The following is a 15,827-nucleotide window of genomic DNA, read 5'->3' as shown; positions in this document are numbered from 1 at the left end:
GACACTCTGCGGGTTCTGCTTCTCAATCCAGCGTGTGACTGTAACTCTGAACTGCTGGTGCTCACCAATTACGCTGTCATGGACCTAAGTGTATTACCAGAACAAGGATGATAAAAAATTCAGTCATCTGCATTTTTATACCCTAATCTTTCTCTTCATAAATAAGACCAAAGTGCATGTTATCTAATGAATTTTATTTGTTAATCACTTGGATGGCTGGAATATTTCTCCCCCTTGGGTTATATGTATATAAATGAAAACATTGTTAGTGATTTCACAAAATGGTAATTCAGAATAATGGAGAGTTAATCCTCTTTTCATTAGCGAGCCACTTCAGGACATACACTGTGGCAAATTACACTGCATTTTAAGTCATTCTCGAGTGCTGTGCACTAGAAAAAAAACATTAAACTATTTTTGCATTTATAGAAGTAATTGTGTGGCTAATTTGGATAAGCAGCATGCATTAGGCACAGCAAAGGAATCTCTTCTTTATGTTCACTATCCACTCTACAGCTGCCAAATGGAATTTCTCATAGAGCTCTTTAGCTTTTTTATTTTATTTTTAACAAAACGGGTAGGGAGGAAAGAAAGTGCAAGGGAAAAAAAGGAAAATCTGCCAGTTTATCTGCTGTTTAATTCAGAGAGTGAACACAGTCTACTGGCTGGAGCAGTGATATGGCAGTGAAAGATTTCCTTTCTGCACCTTGTTCTTAGCCCCTTGAACTACTCAAATTAACCCAAAATTTCCAGGAAAGCCCTGGGAAGTCACAGAACATAGTGGCCTGTTTTCAGGTTTGTTCAACTGGAGGGATGTGCCTCCCCCACCCCCAAAATTTGTAGATAGTTAATGCTTTTGGAAACATCAGTCATGAGCTGTACAGTTTTGTAATCCCACAGATGGGGAGAAAAAAATGAGGTTCATATCTAGAGGTGAACGTCAGAGCTTCGGTGGTGGCGTGTACATTTCTAATGGTGGTTTTCCAGATGTGGTGGAAGTTTCTGAGTACTTTGAGACTGAAAGCTATAAGTCATTATCTACATAAGAAAATACTACGTTTCTTAATATTTTTGGCTTAACATCCAGTGCAAGCTGTGTATAAGGATGCCAAATAATTTGGCAAGATTTATGCCTGGGAGTTAAGATCCAAGTCAGCTGTAGAGATTAAAAAAAAAAAAAATAAAAAAAAAATAGAAGCAGACATGTGCAGAAAAGGGTTTCATTTGCCTTTGTCCTTTGTACAGACCTGTGTACCCTCTCCCATTCTTTTCTGCACCCCCTCCCTGACCTGGGGGTTCCTCCATCACTGCGATTGCCCCAAGCATGTGTACTCTGCCTGCCAATTTGTCGCTGTGTTTGTGTGCCTGAAGCTGTAGACCCCCCTTAAGGTCAGAGCCCAATGGTGTTGGTGTGCTCTACAAACATGCAACGAGAGAGGCTAGGCAAATAAGAGATGGAGAGAAAAATAGAGACAGAAGACAATTTTCCTTGCTCTTTCCTTTAGAAACAACAACTGTAATCCTGTTAGCTGTTCTGTCCTGCCTGACATAGGGCACAGGTCTTCCTTGCCTTAATGCCCTCTTCAGTCCATAGTTATATAGCAGAATAGTTTAAATTCTTTACCACCTGTGTTTCCTGCTCTTGGGAGTTCTCCCAGCCCATAGGACATCAGTCACCTGTGCTAGTAAGGCTTTTGATACTGGATTTATTAAATTTAATTTGGTGTACAGAAGTGTACCAGCCTCAGTTTTGTACTCAGAGGGTTGTCTAAAAACTACTTCTCCCTGAAAATAACAACTAATTGCAAATTCTTTTGATTTAGCTGGGAATTAAAGGTTTTCAGCATCCAGCAAACACCTAAATACATAACCTATCTGTAAATGTGGAGGCAGATTTTGATCTTTTTCCTGTTTTGATGCTTTGAGATTTTGCTTCCTACCTCTTTCCTCATGACAGCTCTGAAAAAGGAGTGGAGTTGTGATACTTAAGGTTTTTTTCCAAGATGCCAAGGGAGGGAAAGAAAATAACCAAAGCAGACTATCTGTCTGTCAGCTCTGGGCCTTTCATGAGAAGTCTACAGAAGTAATGACATTTGCAGTAGACCTTATGCCCACACCAATGCAGCAGGAGATAAACATCGTGCACTTGAAATTAGTCAGCAGTTTAACTCTCAAGTGCAGGGACTGAATTTATCTACTGCTATGAACACTACATTTGAAAGAAGAACAATAAAGTGCAAAAAAACCCCTGTAATTATGATTAAGAAATCATTTATTGTGCATGAAGTGCTTGTTACTGAGAAATTATTCCCATTTTTTTCTGTTGTTGTATGGAGAGCTGATTTATTTGAATGTTTTTATTTATCAGATGGAATTCAATGCCACTGAAATCAGAGGACATCTGTCTTCCAGGGGGTCCAAACCTGAGACCTTCTTGGCTTTCAGACAACTGCAAAGATAATGCTTTTATTTTTATTTACTTATTTCTTTCGGTTTAATAACTACCTTAGATAAGACCTTCATGGAGAAAAAGCGTCTGTAGCAGGTGTGTACAAGAGAGGGAAGTACCTGAGAGAAGGTAAGGATGGAGAATACCAATTCTCCTACATTTTCAAAAAAACATGAAAAAGGCTTGAATCCAGTTTAGTAACCTGTCTCCAGGTAAGCACTCTCTCGGTGCTGAAGGCAGACAAAAATCAGATCTAATGACTTGAGGGTCTTCTGAAATAGTGAGGGAGGATCTATTGAGCAAGTTCCTGAATTCCTAAGAAATATTTTGTTCTTCCATTTCCAGCCAGCATGCCAGGTACATACCTCCCTTCAGGGTGAAAAAGTACTTACCGTTTTCGAGTATGACTAAGCAGAGGGCTGTTTTATAAACTGGAAAGTTCTCCTTGCAGAAGCCAAGGCACATGCTGTCTGGAGCGCAGTGTTTGCACTTGGGAGGAGGGTAAACAGTGCTTTGGTTTCTAAGCTTTTCATGACTCAAAGTACATCAGTTGAGCTGAGAGTTGGTTAGCTGCAGTAACAAAAGCTTGCTTTGTCGGATGATTTAACTAAATGAATTTAAAATGGTGCTCCCTGATATGCCATTCCCATGACAATTTGCTCAGACTCCAAACACTGGCAACAGCCATGAAAAGCTACATGCTTTCTTGTGTACCCTGGCGCTTGCTGTGCCCCAGGGTACTTCAATGAAGTACGGCGCTGCAAAGGTTCCTTGGATGGTTTTTTCCCTAACACTAGACCAAAAAAATTAATTTCGTACAAATACTTCTTGGGAAGGAGGAGGAGTAAGTCCTTCTCTAAAAGAAAATCTTTCTCTAAAAGAGCCCTAAAAGAATTAAGCGAAGTGTTGTACATCCAAAACTGGAAATCCCCAGGGTACCTGCAGTATACTTAAGTGAAGAATAACACAGACCCATGTTCCTTATTCCTGTCCTAGTCTTTACCAAAAACTGTCATTTGCTTCAGTTCCTTTACTTTACCCCTCCATTCTTATGCTTGAAGTGTTCAAGGACTGTAAAATAGCTCATCCAATGCATTCATCTTTAAACAGTTTAAAACCAGAAGAATCATAGCCTCTGTGCAATTATTTCCCAGACCCTCCTGCTGTGAATATTTGTAACTAACCAGCTATTTCAATGAATTTCTAAGCGACTGATGACTTTTTAAAAACTTATTTTTGCCCTCATTCTTTATTGTTGACTGAACTGGTTAATTTAAAACAGATTAAGCTGAGATTTCATTAAATATTATGAGAGTACCCAAAGAAACTTAAAACGGCGTCATCTGAGAGAATTGTAATTCAATTGGAAAAGTTAGATTTGACTGGAGGGTGGAGAAATTATCAAAGAATAAGCAAAATATTCTGGAACGGATGTTACAAAACCTTGAAAAATTGCGTTTTTATTCCTAACTTTTGAAATTTAAATTGGAATGATCTCTAAGATAAATACATTTTTGGCACCTTGTTTCCTATTTTATAAAGTCATTCCTGTAACATGACCAGTTTGTGTTTTTAAAATATTATAAATTATACTTTAAAAACCTCTTCGACTCTGCAATAATTTTAAGCTTTTGTTTCTCTGCAACAAGCTTCTGAAGTTATCAGTTATCTTAGAAAGTTTGCCAGCTCTCAGTCCTCTCCCTGGTTTACTAAACTAGGTTATAAAAGGAAGAAAAGGAGCACAAGAAGTACAGCAGCAAATGTATATTGCTTAGCCTTACCTGAAAGCTTAGGTGGGTGCTCTAGGTAGCTGGGTCCTGTGAAGTGAAGCAGAACGACAAAAGAAATCTTACCAACTTTGCAACTAGAGTCTATTTTTAGAGGAGGATTTGCTGACTCTGACCTTGAGTGCTACCCACTCCAAAGGACGATCTTTACATCTGCTGGTAAAATTATTCCCTGATGTGACCTGAAACATTAAACCTGGCAATTTAGCTACTTAGCTTCAGTATGACTAAGATAATGTGATGCCTGCATGTCGGCTATAATAAAACAAAACTCCTCTTTTATCTTCTTATGCCCTTGTCAAGCCCGATGCTATGTGGGTTAGGAGCACTGCACTGCTCTTTTCTGTCATGCTGTGCACAAGTGGTTTGGCAGTGGCACAATGGGCAACGGGAGAGGTGCCATCCTGACAAGATCCTCATCTCTTGTATGTGCACCACCAGAAAGCCACCTTCCCCTACCTACTGTCTTGGTTTTCTCCAGTGCCGCCACTCTCAGTATCCATCTGACTTCTGAAATGCCTTTCTCTGCTGAGAAAGTGATGTGGTGCTCAGCCCTGCTCAGCTCTGGTAACATGGGCACAGCTCGACAAAAAGATGTGAACGTACACTCTCCAACCTTTGAAAAGCTCCCTACTTTCCTAAAAAGTTTTCCTGAAAAGCTCGATGCCTTCCTGTTGCAGAAACTGTAAAACTTTCTGCAGTAAGCCATGGCCAGATTCATCAAAGATCAAATCTGGGTTCCCTGGCATCAGAGCCTCTTCCACTCCAGCACTTTGTCCACTGCAGGAGCACTGACCTTCATGGCCCACAGGGCTATCTGCTAGAGGGATCAGTGATCACATGTGAGGAGCTGGTACACAATATCCTCTCCCCAAGCGTTTGTCCTGCAGCAAATCGTTCCTCAGTGTTGCCTACTCAGACAACTTCATTAGGAGTAGTGAGATTTTGGTTCTGCTGGAGCTAGGCTTGCAATGACATAAGAAGCTCCAGCTGTCATGTGAGTATTGATATTTCTCAGGGGAAATTCTTCAGATCCATTGCCTTTGGCCTGGGAGTAGAGAAAGGAGGCAAAGAGACCAGTCAGGACAAGCGCATGGCACTGGGAAGTAGCCCATTGGTCTCTGCACCTGCTTTTTGGGGCCTCCTGGCCCCTTCTGTTGAGATGATCATCCTGGAAATGATCTCTGAGCAGAGAATATGCACTGCTTGCCTATCTTTGTGGCTCACAGTGCTCCCTACTCTCACCCCTGTGTATGCAAAAAGCAGCCTGTTGTTGATGTGTACCCACTGTGGAACTTTTTTTCATGTCTTGCAAGAACAGAAACAGTCTTCTGTGACTGTAAAAATGCCTGTACCTGACCAAAGTTTCAGGTTGCCCAAGCATTTTTTCCCAAGTATCCAAGTCCCACGGTAGGTGCCATTAATTTTCAGTGGGACACAAGTTCCTGACTATGTCAGGTATTTTTAATGTTACTTCAAATCCTTCCAATGATCTTTGTCATCCCCTGTCTAAAAGATAAAAGTTGATGCCAGAAGGACCAGGACTGGACTTGGTCATGGCCCGTGGCTAATACTGCAATATAGATGTGAAGTAATAACAAACAGTTCCAGTTCGAGTTCTGGACATTGGATCTGCCGCTGTTTCATGCTAGCAGCATCACTCTAATTGTATTACAGTTGCTGTATTACAGAGCAGCCAAGCTCCTCCCCACCAATTATTCAGATAGTCGCTCTTGAAATGAGAAAGAGCTTAGATGTTAGAAACCTGCTGTGCCTTCTAAGTTACCTTGGAAGGTTGTTGTGCAAATTAATTCTATACTGATAACAAGGAAACTTTGTGGAGGAGGAGATACAGGCCGCATATAACAGAATCTAGCAGCGATTGTTTTATTTTTATCCCTGCAGGCGACCCAGTATGGGGGAATATGGGTAAGATGATACAGCAGACCGGCAGCGCTGGCGAGAGGAGGCTATGTAAGGTGTGCGATGGAAGGTCTGCGCGCCCCCGGTGGCACGGCGCAGTGGTCTGTTGCTTCTCTTGGGCTGTCACTCCCCAAGGTTGTCTTTCTGATGTCAGATCGATGGCATGACAATGTTTTGTGGTACTTTTTTTTTCAGGCTGGCATTTTGAGTTCCAGGAATATTAAGCTGAAACAGAAGTATTTGTTTGTCTGCCTGGCTGTCAAAACAATATGAGCCCTTGTGCCTCTCTCTCCATAGGGTCCTAAGAACATGTAGAGAGGGATCGTTCACCTCTTGGAAAAATGTTCTATTTTGGGGACTAGTTGTGTGTGTGTTTCCATTAGTTTTGCTTTTGTTGAGTAAAAAATACTAGCTGCTGATATGTTTTGAGAGTGGCTAATGACTTAGAGTGCTTTGCAGCCTGGACACATGGGAAACGCAGCAGGAAGGCTCTTATTTTGGAAGAGGTAAGCACCTGCCCTCTGGAAAGTTGAATAGTTGCCTTGGCCTCCTAAAAGCAGATGTTTGCCATGTTATTGGTCATTTCTGAAAACCTTGGCTAGGCTGACGATGGTGCTTTGAACATGCAGATCACTCCCCCTTCACGGACCCTTGCATGCATTCAGCCTGCCCTTGTTCAGCCTGCAGGTCCCAGTTGTCAGTGGTCGGCTCTTGCGGTGGTCAGCTCTTACTCGCCCACTGGCCCCACATGCCTGTCTTAACAAAGCAACTGCACCAGCCCCAGAACATGACCCTGGGCAAACTTCATTATCCCTTTATTTTTCATGTGTATTCTGAAAGTGTCAAAGGGCCAACCAAGAACAGCGCCAGGTGCTGTTCGGATACACAATAAAAGGCAATTCCTAGCCTTGAGAGCTGATGTTCTAGATAGAAAAGACAAAAGCTTAGGTGGAAAAAAGGATGACACCCAAGCAGAATGAGCAAGACTGTGGCCAAAAAAATGCCACTGACAAGCTTTGTAGGTGGAAGTTTCTGTCCCACAGAGTATGGAACTGTGGGAAGGATGAGAGCTCAGGTCCCATGCAGGGTGGAGGGGCTAGGAAGGGGGGAAAAACTAAAAGCTTTTTTTTAAAAAAAAAAAAATTCTTAGGAGGACTGAATTTCTTCCACAAATACTGGGTAAAGAAAAGGAGGAGAGAAATGAGAGAGTTCTGGCCAGACCACACTAGAGGTACAGTTGGAAAAATCTGACACTCTGTTTTCTAAGGCTTGAAATTTTTATATTAGTTTAAAATAAAAGCTTTGAGTAAAGTTCTGCTTTAGAAGACTTCTGTCCCCCATTCCAACCTGGTGGACTGGAAGATTTCCTCTTTGCTACAAAATATGGTATTATTTGGAGAAGCTGGGGTTTTAACAATTGCATGGGAAGAATAAGTATATAATCATATAAGACTGTCCTAATGGACATTTGCAGCTGTACTGAGATGCTAACAGCATGCAGAAACCATTATGTTTCCAGTTGTTTGGCAAAAGTTAAGAAACCTTATATATATATTTTAAAGTTAACCGTAAAGTAAATCCAGATGGTTCTCTCTTGCACAGACAAGCAGTCTTCAAACTAGACATATAGCTGTAGCCTGGCTATAACTTGTTTTGATTACTGTGATAGAGAGAAATGTTTTAAATGGCTCTGCACCCTCCTCACAAAATGCCACATGTCCTTGATTCTTGCTGAAGTCAACTGGCGTTTATGCAACACTACATAAAACTTGTTTGACAATATCTTGTGTGCATGAGTATCTAGTTGGGTGTTACTTGTTTAATTTCTCTTTATAGCAAAGTATTGCTTAATGGCCCCCATCAGGGGCTGGGGCTCTGCTGAGGCAGGCGTTGCAGACCCATAAAACAAAAATGACAGTTGCTGCCCTATGTAACCTACCATTTGAGCTTGAGTTTGTTCTTCTCTCTTCATCTCCCAGTTAAGGATTACCAGAAAATGTTGGTCATATGCTTATTTTTGATTGATGTATTGAGAGTTTTATTTGATTCTTTAATAAGCATTGTCTGTTTTGTTCATTACTTCATTTCAGCTAGATGTCGGTTGTGCTAGCTTCTGTCAGCAGGGCGATTGGAATCATGTTGACTTGTGAGGCCATTCTGCAAATCAAATCAAAGGGGCAGCTTTGCTTCACAGGGCAAGGGTTTCAGTGTCTGAATGTTTTAAGTCAACACATTAGGAGTATTTCTGAAATTCTGAAGATAGGGGGAACTGAAAGGTCCATCAGAAGTGATAGACTCATGGTATGTTACTTTTTATGGTTTTCTTTTTTTTTTAGTCAAAAAGCAAGTGTTCTTCTAGATAACAGTTGATATTGTTCGTCCAAGTAGTATAACAGGTAGAAATACTGTTTTATGAGCTTCCTAGGCAGTATTGTCCAGAGGGTAACTTGGATTTGACCTGGTAGGAGTCAAGTTTACTGACTGGTGTGTCTCTTGCTACGTCTCTGACTGGGCTAATAGCCCAGCAGTAGTGGCTGTGTTTATAAGAAAGTATTTGAGGCTAGGGGTGAAGCAAGCTCCCTGGGAGCTAGGAAGGAAGGACCCCAGTCCTGAACAAGGTTCCCGGGGCCTTCCCTGGGCTTGTGGGGGGAGACTGGGGCCAGGGCTCTGAAAGGCGTTTTGTTCACTGTTCTGCTTTTTCTCTCACTGTCAGCAGAAAAAACATTCTGGGAGATTTGTGTTGAAATGGAGTATAGATCCCAAGGCACAGTAGTGTGGAAAATAAGGGATGAGGGCTTTCTTGTAACCTCCCCTTACTGCAGAATGCTGGGAACAGGAAGAGCCTGGTGTCCCAAACTGCTAACTCCCCTGCTTCTGAGACGGTGCTAAGAGGAAGCCCTGTGAGAAGAGCACCTACCAGAGAAATACTACGCAGAGAGAGTATTAACCAGTGAGTACATGGCTCTGTACTGTGCAGGGCATCCTGATGCGCTCCTGAGGTCCAAAAATCGGGCACCTGCAATTGGTCATAGCATTTAAACTGCCCTACAAAGAAAATGTCATTGCCAAAATTCAAGGTGTTTTTGTCTCTAATATACCACAGTACCACACACAGGATTGCACTTAAATTCTCTTGATGACACATTGGGAAGCTGCTACAGTCTGTTTCTACTCTTATTGTTCATTGGGATAAGAAGGTTTTTTCTTCTTCTTCTTCTTCTGTATATCCTTAATAACATATTGCTGCAGAGATTCCAAAAAAGTGTGGTCCAACCTATTGCCTAACCATGGCATGTTTTAAAAAATAAACAAGAATAATAGATACTTGGTATATAACTCTGATCAGAGAGTGTTGTCCAGACATGCTGAGAGCAGGTTTCAAGTCAGAGTAATCTCATGGTATACAGAGTGGCAAATCTAGACTTAAATACTGCTGAGTGCCAGAAATTGGATTGATGTTTGCTGTCCTCTCGGTACAGGCTTCTGGCTCACTGGCAGTGCAGATGGAGAAACACCAGAGTTGCCGTGCTGGTACCATTAGTCCAGTGTCTGTACCACTGACCGTGGTCAGTAACAAACGCCTTAAAGGAAAGTACATGAAATCTGTGCTCCTCACTTATAAATTTTCTGCCCCACAGAAAATCTGCTTAATCTCCCCACTCCACCTCCTTAGATAAAGCTTGGCTGGAGGCCTGAAGCATGAGGTTTTACAGCTTTTCCAAAACTATTTCTTTTATTCCAACATAAATTGTCTCTGGTGGTGGTTTTTCTTATTTATGTGACTACCTGATATTCTCTTTAACTCTTCTATGCTCTTTGCCTCCAAGTGTTCTGATAATGAGTTCAACAGACTAAATAATGACGATAACTATAACTTATAACATTAACTGGTTTGAAATATGTCTCCTTTTCATTTTTCCTAAGCAAGCATGGGGGAAGTTTGCCCGACCACTGCTCAGGTGCAGCTCTTCTGCCATACTCGGAACATCTGGTCCTGTGGTACCATATGGCTACGACCTACCATCCTCCTAGAAATAATCAAGTACACTTCATGTCATAAAACCCCACAAGAGCAAAACAGTGCCTCATAATTCACCAGGAATGTTCCACACCACCTCAGGGCAAGTGCCTTTTAATGGCTTTTTGCTCCGAGTTTGATCAGGTTCCAGACTCTTAAGCTGAGAATGCCATAAATGTTGGAAATGAGGTACTCCATTTCAGAAAAGTACAAAAGCCAGACCGAGTAGTTCTGTGAAGGAGAAATAGAGTTGTTACACCGTGAGAGATAGCAAGACTGCCTTAATAGATGGCATTCAAGTGCAGCTGTTTATGGGTCTTAACTGGTGTTGGCCCATGAAACGAATACTTAGAAAGGAAATCAGGGAAAGCTAGCACATGCCTGGGGGCTTTGAAGTTGTTATTATCATCCACATGCATAAGAACAGGAGATCCTCTCTAGTCCAGCAAGTACTGAGAAATGAATGAGTTTGGCTGGCGCATACATCAAAGGTCTTCACTTGTAATTTGCTTAAGAGATTAAAAATGAAATATGAGGGAATTATTGAGGAAGAGCAAGCTGCTGTTTTTTTCCCCCCTTGCAGCAGGAAAGAAGAACAATTGAGCATCTATTCTGGCTGAAAGTGATTACTGAAAAGCTTTTTGACAACCTTGAGCAAAACAGCAGCTGCATCTTAGTTTCACTGACATAAAATAAGCATTTGATTTACTGAGACCCAATTGGACCTGTCCAGTGCCAAGGAGTGTCTTTGAGAAGCAAACAAACTTGGTAAAGCTCTTTCTTTAGAGAACCACAATCTCTAAAGCAATTCATTGCCAGACCATGAAATGTGCTCTGCATTTTAGCTACCAGAAATATTTTACTTCAGAAATAAACTAACAAAACCTAGTGACAAACACTTGAAGCTTGCTACTGTTCTCTTTCCTGTCAAACATGATTTTTACTGAGGTTCTTCAAGAGACTGAGTAACCACTAAGAAAGAGACAGTGTTGTCAAGTCATTAAGGCATGGTTGGACTGAGAGATACGAAGGCTGTATAACAACTGTGATCATCTGGGACAAAACTGACTACGAATGCTTTTGAGGTGGAAGGAGGAGAGAAGTGGCTTCCTGGAGCAGCTTCCAGTAGGAATGCAGAGTGTGGGAAACCCTTATTTTAGGGGGTTGAGGAAAAATTGTGATGAATTTTTGAAAAGGATCCAGAGATCTTGGCAGAGGTCTAGATCATGTAAGTCTTCCCATCCCATGTCCCTTGCTGTTGCCAAGGAAGAAATTTTGTGGAATGACTTGGAGCCTCTAAATCAAGATCATATACCTTAAAAAAGAGCCTGGCCTTTTTTAGAGCTGACAGAGGAATTCATAGGTGTTAGTCTACAACCTGTATTACCCAAAATAGAAGATGCTGACTGCAGATAATTTCAATGTTCGCTTTGATAGTTTCTTTGATAGCATAAAATTTGTGTTATTTGCTGACTTTATATCCAGCATGTGCTTTCACACCTTTTCTCCCCTTCACCACAGAAACTCTTATTGAGTGTTCTTGGTCCACATCATCTCATTCAGGTTGGGATTTTACCTGCCCTTTTGTGTTCCAAAATGGGTAGTCCTAAAAAAAAATTCTGGCTGTACCTTCGTTGTAGATAGAACAGAAGGTATCAGTCCAGCTCATTTACTTTTTTATATCACAGAGGCACAAGGCAGGAGTAATAAAAATGAGTGCATGTTTCCCAGTCAGAATTAATCAACTACATTTATGAGCATTGCTTCTCTTAATTTTTATGCAGTGTTAAAGTAGTCTCTTTTTGTGAAATCAGCCAGTCTCTCCCACACTTTTCAACCCATCCATATAAACACACTCACACTGAGAATTTTAAGGAAAGCTTTTAGCTTGACCTATTGCTTTTCCATTAAGACTCCAAAGCACCCACATTTCTCCAAGAATCCATTCAACATAATTCATTCCAGCTGTTACAGATGCTGATTTCAGTATAAATTATGGATTATGGATTCAGTCCCCTGCATTTTCCTAACTTACAGACAGTGAAGTGACAACCAATTGTTTTAAAAGAACATTAATGTAGAGGATTTTCATGTGAATGAAAATGAACTCAGAGCCACAACAGACCTGAGAACACTGCCCTGTGCCAGAGAGGAGCATGGAGAGAGGTGTCAGGACATGCTCTGCCACCAGAAAAGGAGTGCCAGGGGACAGGACTGGCCATCAGAGCCCCTTCTTGAGGAGTAAAACTGTGGGAGAGCTGAATGGATGGTTAGTGAGAGGATTTTTAAAAATATTTCCAGAAAAAGAGGGCTTGGGGCTGAGATGCAGAAATTAAGTTTTTGAGAAAATTGAGCTATCAAGAGGAGTTGCTGCCTATTGCAATAACAGCTCATTTACTATCAGAAAAGTAATATGTATAAACAGTGCATAAAATTACTGCTAAGCATATTTTTGAGATGTCTTGAATTTTTTAGTGATATGAATAAGCCTGGTTTTAGTGTGAGAGAACTATGCTGCATGCCAGAGATAAGTACAGGTTTTACCTACTGACTTATCTCTTTAAAAAGGGAGGGAGAGAGCGGGGAGGGGGAGGGAACCTAAAGGAAGAAAAACTTGAAAGTAGAATACATCAAATGTTGTTTCCTTGGAAACAAAAAGGAAGATTACATCACAGGGTTCAAGCCTATAAATAGAAACCTAGCAGTGCAGATGCAGAAGAAACTCTTGTTCCTAGAGGGAAAATTTAGAAATGAAGATGACCTCCCTTTAGACACTGCTGTCACAATGGAGTCAGCACAACCTGATCTTGAGGACCAGCAGTAAATTTAGCTGATGGTATATGACAGTCTTCTCTCAATTAGCTGTAGCATTCAGCTCAGGGAACTGGTTCAGCTGGTAAGAGGTACAACTTTCAGGCTGCTATAAATACCATCAGTGTCTCTACAGCTTTGCTATGCTGCTGTGGCAGAAATTACTATAAGTCTTCAGCCTGAACTCTAAATCCTTTGGGCAGCCATGACAGGACAGTGAAAACCTCAAGCCCGTATTAATGTTTGTGAGAAATAGCCTGGGTGAAGCATCACGGTGCTCTGGTGGGAGTTCAGGCCTTTGGATAAGATGAGCTGTGGCTCATGGGAGCGACTCGGGATGCCTGTCCTCCCACGGTCCCTCCTACGTCCTGCCCCCTTCTCCTCTCTCTCTTCAGCCACCCCACAGTCATGTAACTGTTGTGCTCAGGGCCGAAGCATCCCTCCACCCTCGTGGGGGTGAGCAATAGCATCTGAGTAAGGTCTAAAGGCAAGCACAGAGGGATGGTGTCTTGGCACACAGCAGGCTGCCTGCCACACCAGCCTGCTGCAAACTCGTGGTCCCAGCTGTGTTGGGGGACCTGTCTTTTGCATCCTGCTTGTGTTAAGTGTGGATTGCAAGTGTTTTCTGTTTCTGAGCTGTTTCTTGATGCTATGGAATATTTATACCATTAGTTACTAAAACAAATAATGATGTTTTCATTGTTACCGATAGGTTCCTTGGGACTATGCAGTGGTTCATCTTATAATCTTCACTTTTTAGTGACATGCAGCTTTCTCCCTGCTTTTGCAGCCAAACTCTCATCTGAGTATGTGTATACAACACTGCTAAAAGGATAGCTTCAAAATTGGGCAATTCATGCATCTTATGGGCTAATGTAGCTAAATCTTCTTTCGAAAGACTAAAGCCTTGTATAAATCGTCTTATTATTATATGGTCTTTCCAGATGTTTAAATAAATAAATAAATAGATTGATTGGTTATGGCTCTGTTAGGAAACATTCCCTTTCAAAGCAATACACAGATTGGTTCCATCATTTGTATGTGATAACACAGGGCCTGGTCAAATTTCCACTTTCTGGTGGGAATCATCTCTGTTTGAGTAGGGATCTTAGTGTGACTGACAGCTCACAAAGGGCTATTCCTTCACAAAGCTGACAGCAGGGCTTGGAGCTGCTGGTAAGTGAAGACATTTGTTAAATGTCCCAATGTCATAGATGTTGATGATGCTGTAATATATATGTATGTATACATCCTTCCCTGGCACTGCTCACTTTAAAGCATAGCCAAGTAAATGAAGCAGCATGTGCTCCCAGCTGCTTTAGCCCTCGGACATGGCTGTGGTGTACCAGGTGGCAGTACTCTAGCTCTTGTAGCTTTTTCCATGTCTCATAACATGGTACACGCTCCTAAATCTACCAAAGAATCTCAGCTTTCCTTGGTAGGGGAGAGGAGGAGGAATATAAGTTTATTGCCCTTGTCAAGAAAATAATGAAAACTATGAACCTTAAGACAAATAATAATAAGACAGTCCCATGTTTTATAAAGCCATTCTCACAATGGGAAAGGGGTGGGATGTGATACAGGAGTTTTGAACATCTGGGGCTGGCAGAAACACAGTTCTTGCTTAGGTAGATACGGGGGTGAGCTGTACGTGTGTCTGAATCTAGCTGTGATTCTGGATCCAAGCTTACTATTACCATAATAAACTTTTAAGATCCCAGGTCTGTAAGTGTCTAGTGCTAAAGGAAATCTGGATAAGATTTGAACCTTGTAGTTTGTGTCAATCTTCAGTTCAATCTTATGTTTTAATTTGAACGAATTGTCAAGGATTCGGCATACTTTTCACAGGAAAAGTGGTTGGGGTGGGGAGAGGATCCTGATATGATGGTGTTTTCTTTGACTTACTTGGGTTTGCTACTGTAATCTCTCATCTCTGTGAGTCATTGTGCCTGCACAGTTTGCTTTTTGTTTTCAAAATGTCTGTTCCACATTGTGACCTGATATTCCACGGTGTGATATTCTGCCAGTACAATCACAGCACTCCAGAAGTGCTCTTGCATTACATTGCATGGGATAACTACAGAATTTTTAACCTCCCAGGATTTTTTTTCTAAGTAGCCCAAAACTTATTTATTTATTTTTTTAGCAAGCTGGCACCTTTATTGGCAGGCAGGCATTTCTGAGCTTTGGGATGACTGTTGTCAACATGACTAGCCTGAAAAAAGATGTATTAATATTCATCTGTTGAAATGCTTTTGGATGACTGGCCAGATGGACTGCTATGGCACTGACACTTGACATCTGACCAAAAGGATCTGGGACAGCAGAGATGCAGGTAAATTGACATATGTTTGGTGCGAAGCAGGATGGGTTAGAAACTGGAGGACTTGCTGGATGTTATGGTGATCGCAAAATCAGGGTGTAACCACGTGGAGGCGTAACTGAGGCTAATATTTTTTTTTTCTTCCATGAAAACAGACAGTAGGAAAAGACATCATGTGAATTGAAGAATTGTGTGAACTGATGGAAAGCAACTTTGGTTGTAAAAATCTAAATACTCCCTTCTGTTACTGCCTTCTCCCAGGCACTTCCTACCGCCCTGAAAAGCAACATACAGCTATTCTGCCTGATCAGATGAGCTGTTTAAATTCAAGTCACTCTGTAAGACTAACATGCATGCCAGCACTGTTTTCCTTAGTACAGTTTTAATTTCTTGTTATATGATGTCTCCTTTGATTAAATCAAATATGTAGGAGATGAAAAAGATGGTCAGTCTGATTTTTAATCAGTTGTGTGTTCCAGTTGGGTATCAGCTAATTACATACAGACAATTAATAGT

At 41.4% G+C, this 15,827-nt stretch overlaps 1 protein-coding gene across 1 annotated transcript in view; it reads right to left on the bottom strand.

Annotated features, from left to right (window-relative positions):
* DUSP29 (dual specificity phosphatase 29) overlaps window positions 1-4,351 on the bottom strand; it is a 30,562-nt gene extending 26,211 nt beyond the window's left edge. Inside the window, exon 1 of the mRNA XM_068399124.1 lies at window positions 4,231-4,351. The gene's annotated coding sequence lies outside the window, so the exon portion shown is untranslated. The remainder of the gene's footprint in view (window positions 1-4,230) is intronic.
* Between the last annotated feature and the right edge of the window lie 11,476 nt (window positions 4,352-15,827).

The sequence above is a fragment of the Nyctibius grandis genome, chromosome 4, assembly GCF_013368605.1.
Source record: "Nyctibius grandis isolate bNycGra1 chromosome 4, bNycGra1.pri, whole genome shotgun sequence".
Taxonomy (NCBI): domain Eukaryota; kingdom Metazoa; phylum Chordata; class Aves; order Nyctibiiformes; family Nyctibiidae; genus Nyctibius; species Nyctibius grandis.
Note: the sequence above shows the minus strand (reverse complement) of the source record. Positions and strands in the feature narration are given on the sequence as shown.